The 12,638-nt window shown below is 42.5% G+C and overlaps 1 protein-coding gene across 1 annotated transcript in view; it reads left to right on the forward strand.

Moving 5' to 3' along the window:
* The window catches only part of VPS37B (VPS37B subunit of ESCRT-I), a 32,759-nt gene that overhangs the window by 644 nt on the left and 19,477 nt on the right, over window positions 1-12,638 (forward strand). The window lies entirely within an intron of this gene.

A 12,638-nucleotide genomic window follows, 5' to 3' on the forward strand; every position in this document is an offset into this window, starting at 1 on the left:
AGATATGGGTCTGGAAGCCCCCCAAAAGAAGACAATGGGGGGTGGGGACTCCCATAGGGGAGAATCGGGGGTCCCTAAGAGGGAATATATGGGATAGGGAGGTCCCCCAAGGGGAGAGTTGGGTGTGGGGGCCCCCAAGGGGGAAGATATGGGAGTGGGAGCCCTAAAGGGAGACACTTGGGAGTGGGGACATCCAAAGAGGAGAATTGGGGGTGGAAGCCCCCAAGAGGGAAGATATGGAGCCCCCTAAAGGGAAACAATTGGGAGTGGGAGCCCCCCAAAGAGGAGAGGGGGGGCAAGAGGGAAGATATGGGACTGGAAAACCCCCAATTGGGTGTGGAGAGGGGGGGTCTCAAGTTAGGAGTTGTTGTTGTTGGTGGTGCTGAAGGAAGGGGCAACTTGGTTTCCTAGGAAATGATGTTTCGGTATCCCCCCCCCCCCATGACCAGTCATCCCATTGGCGCCCATGGGGGGGGGGTCTCCTAGTTCCTGGCTGGCTGTTAACATTTTATTTTTGTTGCATCTGGTCCAAAATGGGACTTTTTTAAAATAACAGCTGCCTATGGAGATTCTCAGGCATCCAGGCCTTTTTTGGGGGGGAATAAAAGACCCTTTTCAACAGACTTTTTAACAGCTGTTTCAGTCGCCTACTCAGAATTATGGGGTGGGGGGAAGGAAGCTGAGGTTTCAATGTAGCCCATGCTCCAAGGCTTCCTAGCAAAACTCGGATCCGAGCTGACTTTCGAGTCCTTAGAATAGGGTCCTTTTATCCAGGCTTTTGCCTCTGGGAAAGCGACACCCTCCAGATTCCTGATTATTTTTTTTTAACCCTACATGCACAGGGTTAAACTTGGCTGGAGAGCCCGCAGCTCTGTTTTTTCTGCCTGGGGCTTGTTGGAAGAAGAGTTCTTGGAGGCGCAAAGTTTCGCTTGCCGGTTTTGTCATCGGTATTCGGTCTAATAATAGCCTACATCTTGCTTGGGAAGTCTTGTTTTCTCCCTCAGCTCCAGCATTGATGAGCTACTTCCCCTTTCAATAAGGAAGTGGCAGCGCTCAAAAAGCCAAGGTGTTTGGCCTTTCTTGGGGTGGGGGGAACGTGGGTTGTGCCCTTGGGGTGGGGAGGAGCTGTAGAAGGAAGCCTCCGTTGAGGTGTAGGAAAAACACAAAAGTAGATGTTGTAGTAGATCAACAAGATTGTCAGGACTTCGTTGTGATTTGTATAGATCCAGGGCTGTTTACAGCAGTGTTTCCCAACCTTGGCAACTTGAAGATATCTGGACTTCAACTCCCAGAATTCGCTGGCTGGGGACTTCTGGGAGTTGAAGTCCAGATATCTTTAAGTTGCCAAAGTTGGGAAACTCTGGACTAGAAGACCTCCAACCCTTCCAAATCGTTGTTGTTATATACTGCTCAAAAAAATAATAAAGGGAACACTTAAACAACACAATATAACTCCCAAGTAAATCAAACTCCTGTGGAAATCAAACGAATGCTGACTGGGGAATTCTGGGAGTTGAAGTCCAGATACCTTCAAGTTGCCAAAGTTTGGAAACACTGGACTAGAAGACCTCCAAGGTCCCTTCCAACTCGTTGTTGTTATATACTGCTCAAAAAAAATAAAGGGAACCCTTAAACAACACAATATAACTCCCACGTAAATCAAACTCCTGTGAAATCAAACGAATGCTGGTGAGACCCCATTTGGAATAATACTGTGTTCAGTCCTGGAGACCTCACCTACAAAAAGATATTGACAAAATGGAACATAGAAACATAGAAGTCTGACGGCAGAAAAAGACCTCATGGTCCATCTAGTCTGCCCTTATACTATTTTCTGTATTTTATCTTAGGATGGATATATGTTTATCCCAGGCATGTTTAAATTCAGTTACTGTGGATTTATCTACCACATCTGCTGGAAGTTTGTTCCAAGGATCTATCTACTAAGACGGGTCCAAAGACGGGCTACAAGAATGGTAGAAGGTCTTAAGCATAAAACGTATCAGGAAAGACTTCATGAACTCAATCTGTAGAGTCTGGAGGACAGAAGGAAAAGGGGCGACACGATCAAAACATTTAAATATGTCAAAGGGTTAAATAAGTTCCAGGAGGGAAGTGTTTTTAATAGGAAAGTGAACACAAGAACAAGGGGACACAATCTGAGGTCAGTTGGGGGAAAGATCAGAAGCCACGTGAGAAAATATGATTTGACTGAAAGAGTAGATGCTTGGAACAAACTTCCAGTAGACCTGGTTGGTAAATCCACAGGGACTGAATTGAAACATGCTTGGGATAAACATATATCCATCCTAAGATAAAATACATGAAATAGTATAAGGGCAGACTAGATGGACCATGAGTCTTTTTCTGCCCTCAGTCTTCTATGTTTCTATGATTGTGGGAATAATGCAGTATTGTGGGAATAGGTGAAGCGAGGTTGAAAAGAGAGTCGAGGCAGGTTAGCGGCCTCCCTCTGTTGGTTTTCTAACCTTGTCAGAATAAAAGGACTCATTAAACCAAAAGATAAAGGCCCGACGTTTGCATTCACCAACCATGTAATTGGCTCGACTTAATTGAGCTGCTTTCGTTTTTGCATTCAGGGTGTAATTTTTTGCCCGCTAGACATGAGTAATTTGTGAAAAGAAGATCTGGATCTCTTTTCGTGGTGGTGCTTTTAGTAGGCAGTTGCATGGCACCGTTGAATAGGGCACAGCCCCATCTGGAGGCTCAAACCATAGGGGAATAGCTTGAACTCATTGTTAGTTTCAGATGGCTTCTGTGATAAACGTAGTTCATATCCTTTCTGCCCTATTTCTGAAGGCTTTCGGTGAAATCAGATCCCTATTATTATTATTATTATTATTAATTGGATTTGTATGCCGCCCCTCTCCGTAGACTCGGGGCGGCTAACAACAATGATAAAAACAGCATGTAACAATCCAATACTAAAACAACTAAAAACCCTTATTATAAAACCAAACATAGACATAAACATACCTATCTGGACCGGGACTCACTGCTCACAGTCACTCACGCCCTCATCACCTCGAGGCTCGACTACTGTAACGCTCTCTACATGGGGCTACCTTTGAAAAGTGTTCGGAAACTTCAGATCGTGCAGAACGCAGCTGCGAGAGCAGTCATGGGCTTCCCAAGGTATGCCCATGTTACACCAACACTCCGCAGTCTGCATTGGTTGCCGATCAATTTCCGGTCACAATTCAAAGTGTTGGTTATGACCTATAAAGTCCTACATGGCACCGGACCAGAATATCTCCTGGACCGCCTTCTGCTGCACGAATCCCGGGTCCCGTCGACTAAACAATGTCATTTGGTGGGACCCAGGAGAAGAGCCTTCTCTGTGGCGGCCCCGACCCTCTGGAACCAGCTCCCCCCAGATATCAGAGTTGCCCCCACCCTCCTTGCCTTTCGCAAGCTCCTTAAAACTTACCTCTGTCGTCAGGCATGGGGGAATTGAGAGTCTCCCTCCCCCTAGGCTTATAAAATGTATGCATGGTATGTTAGTATGTATGATTGGTTTCTATATTGGGGTTTTAAATTAACTTAAATATTAGATTTGTTTACATTGTATTATTATTGCTGTGAGCCGCCCCGAGTCTGCGGAGAGGGGCGGCATACAAATCTAATAAACAAACAAATAATAAATAAATGCATAAATTGCCCATCTAGCTGCCTAACAATGACTAATCCTAATTGTACTCGGGATAAAACTCTACCAAATTGGACAGAGGGTAAAACCGTGGTGCATATACCAAGCTCCTTTTGCATAGTTTGAACCTGGTTTCCAAGGTTTTCTCCGAACCTTTTAAGTCCTGTGTTGCCCTCCGGGGCTAAGCTGCATTCCAGGATAATTTTGAACGCTGTGTTCCGCTCCCTTCCTTGAGTAAGGAACTATGGAAGCGCGGAGGAGAAAGGCCCGAGTAGTTCCAACCTCTAGTTTGTTACTTTCTGAATTTAGCATGCCTTGCTAATTAGCCCGTGCCCACACTTGCAAACTTGCGACTTCTCGCACCTTATCTTGTTATGGTGGCGCACTCTTTCAGCAAGATGTGAGAGTTGGGGGGGCTGCTTTAATCCTTGAATAATTTTGCGTCTGGGGACTTTGTCTAGCTAGCAGTCGGAAGAAAAAAGCCTTCTGTGTCTTTTACAAATCTTTCCTGCTTTACCTCTAGGGCCTTTTGTTGTCTGGAATTCACACACTGAAGAAGGGAGGGGAGGGGGGAATCTTTAGTTCTTACTCACTCCGTGGTAACCAGCTCAACCCAGACAAGACGGAGTGGCTGTGGGTTTTGCCTCCCAAGGACAATCCCATCTGTCCGTCCATCACCCTGGGGGGGGAATCATTGACCCCCTCAGAGAGGGTCTGCAACTTGGGCGTCCTCCTCGATCCACAGCTCACATTAGAGAACCATCTTTCAGCTGTGGCGAGGGGGGCGTTTGCCCAGGTTCGCCTGGTGCACCAGTTGCGGCCCTATTTGGACCGGGACTCACTGCTCACAGTCACTCATGCCCTCATCACCTCGAGGCTCGACTACTGCAACGCTCTCTACATGGGGCTACCTTTGAAGAGTGTTCGGAAACTTCAGATCGTGCAGAATGCAGCTGCGAGAGCAATCATGGGCTTCCCCAAATATGCCCATGTTACACCAACACTCCGCAGTCTGCATTGGTTGCCGATTAATTTCCGGGCACAATTCAAAGTGTTGGTTATGACCTATAAAGCCCTTCATGGCATTGGACCAGAATACATCCGGGACCGCCTTCTGCCGCACGAATCCCAGCGGCCGATAAGGTCCCACAGAGTTGGCCTTCTCCGGGTCCCGTCGACTAAACAATGTCGTCTAGCAGGACCCAGGGGAAGAGCCTTCTCTGTGGCGGCTCCGACCCTCTGGAACCAACTCCCCCCTGAGATTAGGATTGCCCCCACCCTTCCTGCCTTTCGTAAACTCCTTAAAACCAACCTCTGCCGTCAAGCATGGGGGAACTAAAACATCTCCCCCTTGCCCATGTTGTTTTGCCGTTTGATTGATTGACGGTGTGCCTGTTTTTTATATATATTGGGATTGTTTTATGAATTTTTTAATTTAAAATTGTAATTAGATTGGTGGGAATTGGATTTGTTACTATGTACTGTTTTTATTATTGTTGTGAGCCGCCCCGAGTTTGCGGAGAGGGGCGGCATATAAATCCAATAAATCTAATCTCATCTAATCAGCTAGTATAAAATCTTTTTTAAAAAAGTCCAGCAAACTCAGAGCAGCTGAGCTTCATGTCTGAAAAGACATTTTTGTAAACTCTCGAAATACTCCCCGTGCAGCGGCTTAAGCTTGGGAAAGACTTCCTGATAATGCTCCCCTTGTATTCAAGGCTGCCAGTAGGAAACACTGCAACAGAATGAAACTAATATCCGTTTGTGGTTTGTAATTTCAAGCAAAAAAAAAAAAGGAAGCCTTTAGTAACAGACAGCCTCGCCTCCTTTATTTTATTTATTGGATTTGTATCCAATAAGTTAGTTGGGGGAAAGATCAGAAGCAACATGAGAAAATATTATTTTACTGAAAGAGTCGTAGATCCTTGGAACAAACTTTCAGCAGACGTGGTAGATAAATCCACAGTCACTGAATGTAAACATGCCTGGGATAAACATATATCCATCCTAAGATAAAATACAGAAAATAGTATAAGGGCAGACTAGATGGACCATGAGGTCTTTTTCTGCCGTCAGACTTCTATGTTTCTATGTATGCCGCCCCTCTCCGCAGACTCGGGGCGGCTAACAACGATGATAAAAAACAACATGTAACAATCCAATTTAATAAAACAACTAAAAACCCTTATTATAAAAACCAAACATACACACAAACATACCATACATAACTTGTAATGGCCATGGGGAAGGAATATCCTAACTCCCCCATGCCTGGCGACAAAGGTGGGTCTTGAGTAATTTGCGAAAGACAAGGAGGGTGGGGGCCGTTCTAATCTCTGGGGGGAGTTGATTCCAGAGGGCCGGGGCCGCCACAGAGAAGGCTCTTCCCCTGGGGCCCGCCAAACAACATTATCGGCCGCTCCTTTTGCTACCAGATGTCCGGATTTGACGATGAATAAGACAATGCTCTTACTTGGTGGGCGATATACTTATATGTGGAGGGACATCTGGCACGCCCGATATCTTTAAAAACAACAACAGCCGATATGAAATGTCAGTTTTATTGTATCAGTGACTTAATGGCCAGGTTCCCTTTCAAGGAGACCAAGCAGGTGAGCTGTAGTAAATGCCAGTATTGACAGGTTTTGTGTTCGGCTGCAAATAAATCTCTAAGATCTAACACTTATTCTGCCTTTTAAAATAATCTGAGGATATAGAAAAAAATACACCGTTCAGAAAAATAAAGGGAAAACTCAAAGAACACATCCTAGATCTGAATGAATGAAATATTTTCATTGAATACTTTGTTCTGTACAAAGTTTAATGCGCTGACCACATGTGAAATTGATGGTCAATCAGTGTTGCTTCCTAGGTGGACAGTTTGATTTCACAGGAGTTTCATTTACTTAGAGTTATATTGTGTTGTTTAAGTGTTCCCTTTATTTTTTTGAGCAGTATATAATAATAACAACAACAATAACAACAACAGAGTTGGAAGGGACCTTGGAGGTCTTCTAGTCCAACCCCCTACTTAGGCAGTAAACCCTACGCTTCTTCAGACAGAGGGTTATCCAACATCTGCTTAAAAACTTCCAGTGTTGGGGCATTCACAACTTCTGGAGGCAGGCAGTTCCACTGATCAATCATTCTGACTGGCAGGAAATCTCTGCTTAGTTCTAAGTTGCTTCTCTCCTTGTTTAGTTTCCACCCATCGCTTCTTGTTCTATGAGATGCTTTGGAGAATAGTTGACTCCCTCTTTTTTGGGGCAACCCTTGAGATACTGGAAGGCTGCTATCATGTCTCCCCTGGTCCTCCTTTCCATCAAACTAGCCATGCCCAGTTCCTGCAACCGTTTAGCCTCCATGCCCCTAGTCCTCTTTGTTGTTCTTATCTGCACTTTTTCTTAGAGTCTCAACATCCTTTTTGCCTCGTTGCTACCAAAACTGAATTAAGTGGGAAATTAGTTCTTCTTGCCTGGGGTGTATTTTCTTCAGGGTACAAATATATATGTAGTTTCTAGAACCGCTAAGTTTATAGTCAGGGCTGTTCAAATGAGAATACGTTTTATAGAACATATTGGGGTGGCATGCAAAGGAGATGAACTCACTTAAGAATATTTTATACCACTATCTTAGATTTGTTTAATATAATCCTTTGCACGAGTTATATTTCTCATGTTTTACTACTCAATTTTAGCATATTACACTGCATTTTAACTTATTATTTATTGAAATTCCCTCTATTTAAGCCAATTTTATTGTATTTTAATTGTATTTTATGACGACCGATGTGGTCCTTTTCCTCGCTTTGATATGGTCGATTGACTAATCAAATAAAGTTGATTGATTGATTGATTGATTGATTGATTGACTGGGATGTCCTTTTAAGTTCTTTTGCCATGTCAGCTAGCACGTCCATAGCCGCTGTATGGGAGACCCAGGGGTTAAAGCGATAAAAGTAATAACCTTGAAAATTTTATACCTGTATTTCCCCTTGTGCAGCATAGATCTTGACCGCGATTGGGACCAATGGTGTTTGTTTAACATAGAAACCTAGAAGACTGACGGCAGAAAAAGACCTCATGGTCCATCTAGTCTGCCCTTATACTATTTCCTGTATTTTATCTTACAATGGATCTATGTTTATCCCAGGCATGTTCAATTCAGTTACTGTGGATTTACCAACCACCTCTGCTGGAAGTTTGTTCCAAGGATCTACTACTCTTTCAGTGAAATAGTATTTTCTCACGTTGCTTTTGATCTTTCCCCCAACTAACTTCAGATTGTGCCCCCTTGTTCTTGGGTTCACTTTCCTATTGAAAACACTTCCCTCCTGAACCTTATTTAACCCTTTAAAATATTTAAATGTTTCGATCGTGTCCCCCCTTTTCCTTCTGTCCTCCAGACTCTACAGCAGTGATTTTCAACCTTTTTTGAGCCGCGGCACATTTTTTACATTTACGAAACCCTGGGGCACATTGAACGGGGGGGGGGGGGGGGGGAAAGTTTGGACAAAAAAATTATCTCTCTCTCTTCCTCCCCTTCGCTCTATTTCTTTCTCCCTCCCTCTTTCTCCCCCTTCCTTCCTCTTCCTTTCTCTCTCCCTTTCTTTCTCTTCCTTCCTCTCTTTTTTGCTCTCTTTCTCTCTCCCTACCTCCCTCTATGTCTTTCTCTCTCTCTCCTTCCCTCCCTCTCTTTCTCTCTCTCTTTCTTTCTCTTGTTCTCTTTCTCTCTCTCTTGCTTTCTTTCTCTCTCTCTTGTTCTCTTTCTCTCTCGCTTGCTCTTTCTTTCTCTTGCTTTCTTTCTCTCTTGCTTTCTCTCTCTTTTACTTTCTTTCTCTCTTGCTTTCTTTCTCTCTTGCTTTCTCTCTCTCTTACTTTCTTTCCCTCTTGTTTTCTCTCTCTCTTGCTTTCTTTCTCTCTGAGCTTTGCGGCACACCTGACCATGTCTCGCGGCACACTAGTGTGCCGCGGCACACTGGTTGAAAAACACTGCTCTACAGATTGAGTTCATTAAGTCTTTAACATGATGCATTTGCAAACTCCATTTGACCAGGGCTGGAGTTAGTCCGAAGAAAGGTTTGGTTCGCTAAACTCTGACTGTCATTTATCCCCTTCTCTTCAATTACTACTTACTTTCTTAAGTAATTGGCCTGTAATTAGAGACAGGAGTCTGGAATAAATTAATCATCGCGCTACCCTGCCCTTAAATTTTTCATGCTACCAATCACTTGCTTTCAACATTTTAAAAACTCTAGGGTTGCAAAAGAGAGGGTTTGCTTACGCCTCGAAAGTAAATTTCCCCCATTAGAGGAAAGTGAAGGAAATCTCTTGCTGTGGAAATTCTCTTTTAACACACTTTGTTCTTGAAATGTTACTGCTTTTGGGGAGGTGTTTTTTTGTGCCTGATAAACTTTTTGTGTCTCCTCTAAGAAACATAGAAGATTGAGGGCAGAAAAAGACCTCCTGGTCCATCTAGTCTGCCCTTATACTATTTCCTGTATTTTATCTTACAATGGATCTATGTTTATCCCAGGCATGTTTACATTCAGTTACTGTGCATCCTTCCTTCCTTCCTTCCTTCCTTCCTTCCTTCCTTCCTTCCTTCCTTCCTTCCTTCCTTCCTTCCTTCCTTCTTTCCTTAGAAACATTGAAACATAGAAAATTGATGGCAGAAAAAGACCTCCTGGTCCATCTAGTCTGCCCTTATACCATTTCCTGTATTTTATCTCAGGATGGATAGATGTTTATCCCAGGCATGTTTCAGTTCAGTGACTGAGGATTTACCAACCATGTCTGCTGGACGTTTGTTCCAAGCATCCACTACTCTTTCAGTCAAATAATATACTGCTCAATAAAATAAAGGGAACACTCAAATAACACATCCTAGATCTGAATGAATGAAATATTCTCATTAAATACTTTCTTCTGTACAAAGTTGAAAGTGCATAACAGCATGTGAAATTGATTGTCAAATCAGTGTTGCTTCCTAAGTTGGCAGTTTGATTTCACAGAAGTGTGATTTACTTGGAGTTATATTGTGTTGTTTAAGTTTTTTTGAGCAGTGTATTTTCTCAGGTTGCTTCTGATCCTTGTCCCCCAACTAACCTCAGATTGTGCCCCCTTGTTCTTAATAATAATAATAATAATAATAATAATAATAATAATAATAATTTATTAGATTTGTATGCCGCCCCTCTCCGAACACTCAGGGCGGCTTGTGTTTACTTTCCTATGGAAAACACTTCCCTCCTGAACCTTATTTAACCCTTTAACATATTTAAATGTTTCGATCATGTTCCCTCTTTCCCTTCTGCCCTCCAGACTATACAGATTGATTTACCAACCACGTCTGCTGGAAGTTTGTTCCAAGGATCTACTACTCTTTCAGTAAAATAATATTTTCTCATTTTGCTTTTGATCTTCCCCCCAACTAACTTCAGATTGTGTCCCCTTGAAAAATCTTTCTCAAGCAAAAAGTCTTAGAAACGCATTTGTGTGAGTGGCTGTGCATACAGATAGTATAAATTGTTAGCATTTGCAGTATAGGACACTCAGAAACGTAACCTGGTCAGTATTACATGAAACTAAGGCAGTATTGCCCACAAGATCATATGCTTCAGCGTCCTACCGGTCAATGACTACTTCAGCTTCAACCGCAACAACACAAGAGCACGCAACAGATTCAAACTTAATACGAACCGCTCCAAACTTGACTGTAAGAAATATGATCTCAACAATCAAGTTGTCGAAGCGTGGAACTCATTGCCGGACTCAATTGTGTCAACCCCTAACCCCCAACACTTCTCCCTTAGACTCTCCACGATTGACCTCTCCAGGTTCCTAAGAGGCCAGTAAGGGGCGTACATAAGTGCACTGGTGTGCCTTTCGTCCCCTGTCCAATTGTCTTTCCTTTCTCTCACCTATCATATATATTCTCTTCCTTTCATATATCCTCTCCTCTAAGTTCACTTTTACCCTTATATATATTACCACATGTCTATTTTTCTTCTTATGTATTTGTGTATTGGACAAATGAATAAATAAATAAAAAGGTTGATAGTGTTTCAGAGACAATCCCTTGTATATTCCCACAAAGTCCTAAAAGAGTCAACAAACAATCTAATAGATAGAGAGATTTCTTGGCTCCGTTGTGCCGTTTTCCAGCCTCGCAATGAATGCGGTCATGTCCTCTTCTGCCAACATGAAATTAGGTTTTTTAAAGACTACTAATTAACTAGGCCAGTAACTACAGGCTGGTTTTTTGTTCTAGCGGTCAGTCAATTAAGAAAAAACTGGGTTTTTTTTCCTTCCACAAATAGCTTACTCGGTCATCATGGCATAGAAACATAGAAGACTGACGGCAGAAAAAGACCTCGTGGTCCATCTAGTCTGCCCTTATACCATTTCCTGTATTTTTATCTTAGGATGGATATATGTTTATCCCAGGCATGTTTAAATTCAGTTACTGTGGATTTACCAACCACGTCTGCTGGAAGTTTGTTCCAAGGATCTACTACTCTTTCAGTAAAATAATATTTTCTCACGTTGCTTTTGATCTTTCCCCCAACTCACTTCAGATTGTGTCCCCTTGTTCTTGTGTTCACTTTCCTATTAAAAACACTTCCCTCCTGAACCTTATTTAACCCTTTAACACATTTAAATGTTTCGATCATATCCCCCCTTTTTCTTCTGTCCTCCAGACAGAATGATGATGCTGTTTAAATGCACAAAAGGGGTGAAGGGAGCAGGGTTCTCGAAGAGAGGAGGGGGAGTGATTGGAAAAGGACATGAATTTGGCAAAACAAAGGGGTCTTTTCATCGTTTTCGAAATTGCGATCCCGCTGTATAGAGCGCTGGTGAGACCCCATTTGGAATCCAGTGTCCAGTTCTGGAGACCTCACCTACAAAATGGATAAATTTGAACGGGTCCAAAGACAGGCTACAAAAATGGTGGGTGGTCTTAAGCATAAAACCTACCAGGAAAGACTTCATGAACTCCATCTGTCTAGTCTGGAGGACAGAAGGGAAAGGGGGGACACACGATCGAAACATTTAAATATGTGAAAGGGTTCAATAAGGTTCAGGAGGGAAGTGTTTTTAATAGGAAAGTGAACACAAGGACAAGGGGGCACAATCTGAGGTCAGTTGGGGGAAAGATCAGAAGCCACGTGAGAAAATATTATTTGACTGAAAGAGTAGTAGATGCTTGGAACAAACTTCCAGCAGACGTGGTAGATAAATCCACAGTAACGGAATTTAAACCTGCCTGGGATAAACATGTATAAATCTAATAAATACAAATCTAATAAATACAAATACAAATACAGATATCCATCCTAAGATAAAATACAGAAAATAGTATAAAGGCAGACTAGAATCTAGATGGACCATGAGGTCTTTTTCTGCAGTCAGACCTCTATGTTTCTATGAAAGGGTTCAATAAGGTTCAGGAGGGAAGTGTTTTTAATAGGAAAGTGAACACAAGGATAAGGGGACACAGTCTGAAGTTAGTTAGGGGAAAGATCAGAAGCAACAACGTGAGAAAATATTATTTGACCGAAAGAGGAGTAGATGCTTGGAACAAACTTCCAGCAGACGTGGTTTGTAAATCCACAGGAACTGAATATAAACATGCCTGGGATAAACATATCCATCCTAAGATAAAATACAGGAAATATTAAGGGCAGACTAGATGGACCAGGAGGTCTTTTTTCTGCCGTCAATCTTCTATGTTTCTATGTGCGGAGCGAAAGCTGATTGAATGAAATGATTGTTTTTATGTTGCTTTGCATTTTTAGTGAATTAATTGGATTGATTTAATCAATTAGATTAAGATGCTTTATATTGTTATGTGTTGTAAGCCATCCTGAGTCCTTGGAGAGGCGCGGCGTGGGAGTCCAATTAAATATTAAATAATAATAAATGCAACATATTTATAATGCCCAAAATAAGAAGGCTGACGATGT

The sequence above is a fragment of the Erythrolamprus reginae genome, chromosome 10 (genome assembly GCF_031021105.1).
Source record: "Erythrolamprus reginae isolate rEryReg1 chromosome 10, rEryReg1.hap1, whole genome shotgun sequence".
Lineage (NCBI taxonomy): Eukaryota > Metazoa > Chordata > Lepidosauria > Squamata > Dipsadidae > Erythrolamprus > Erythrolamprus reginae.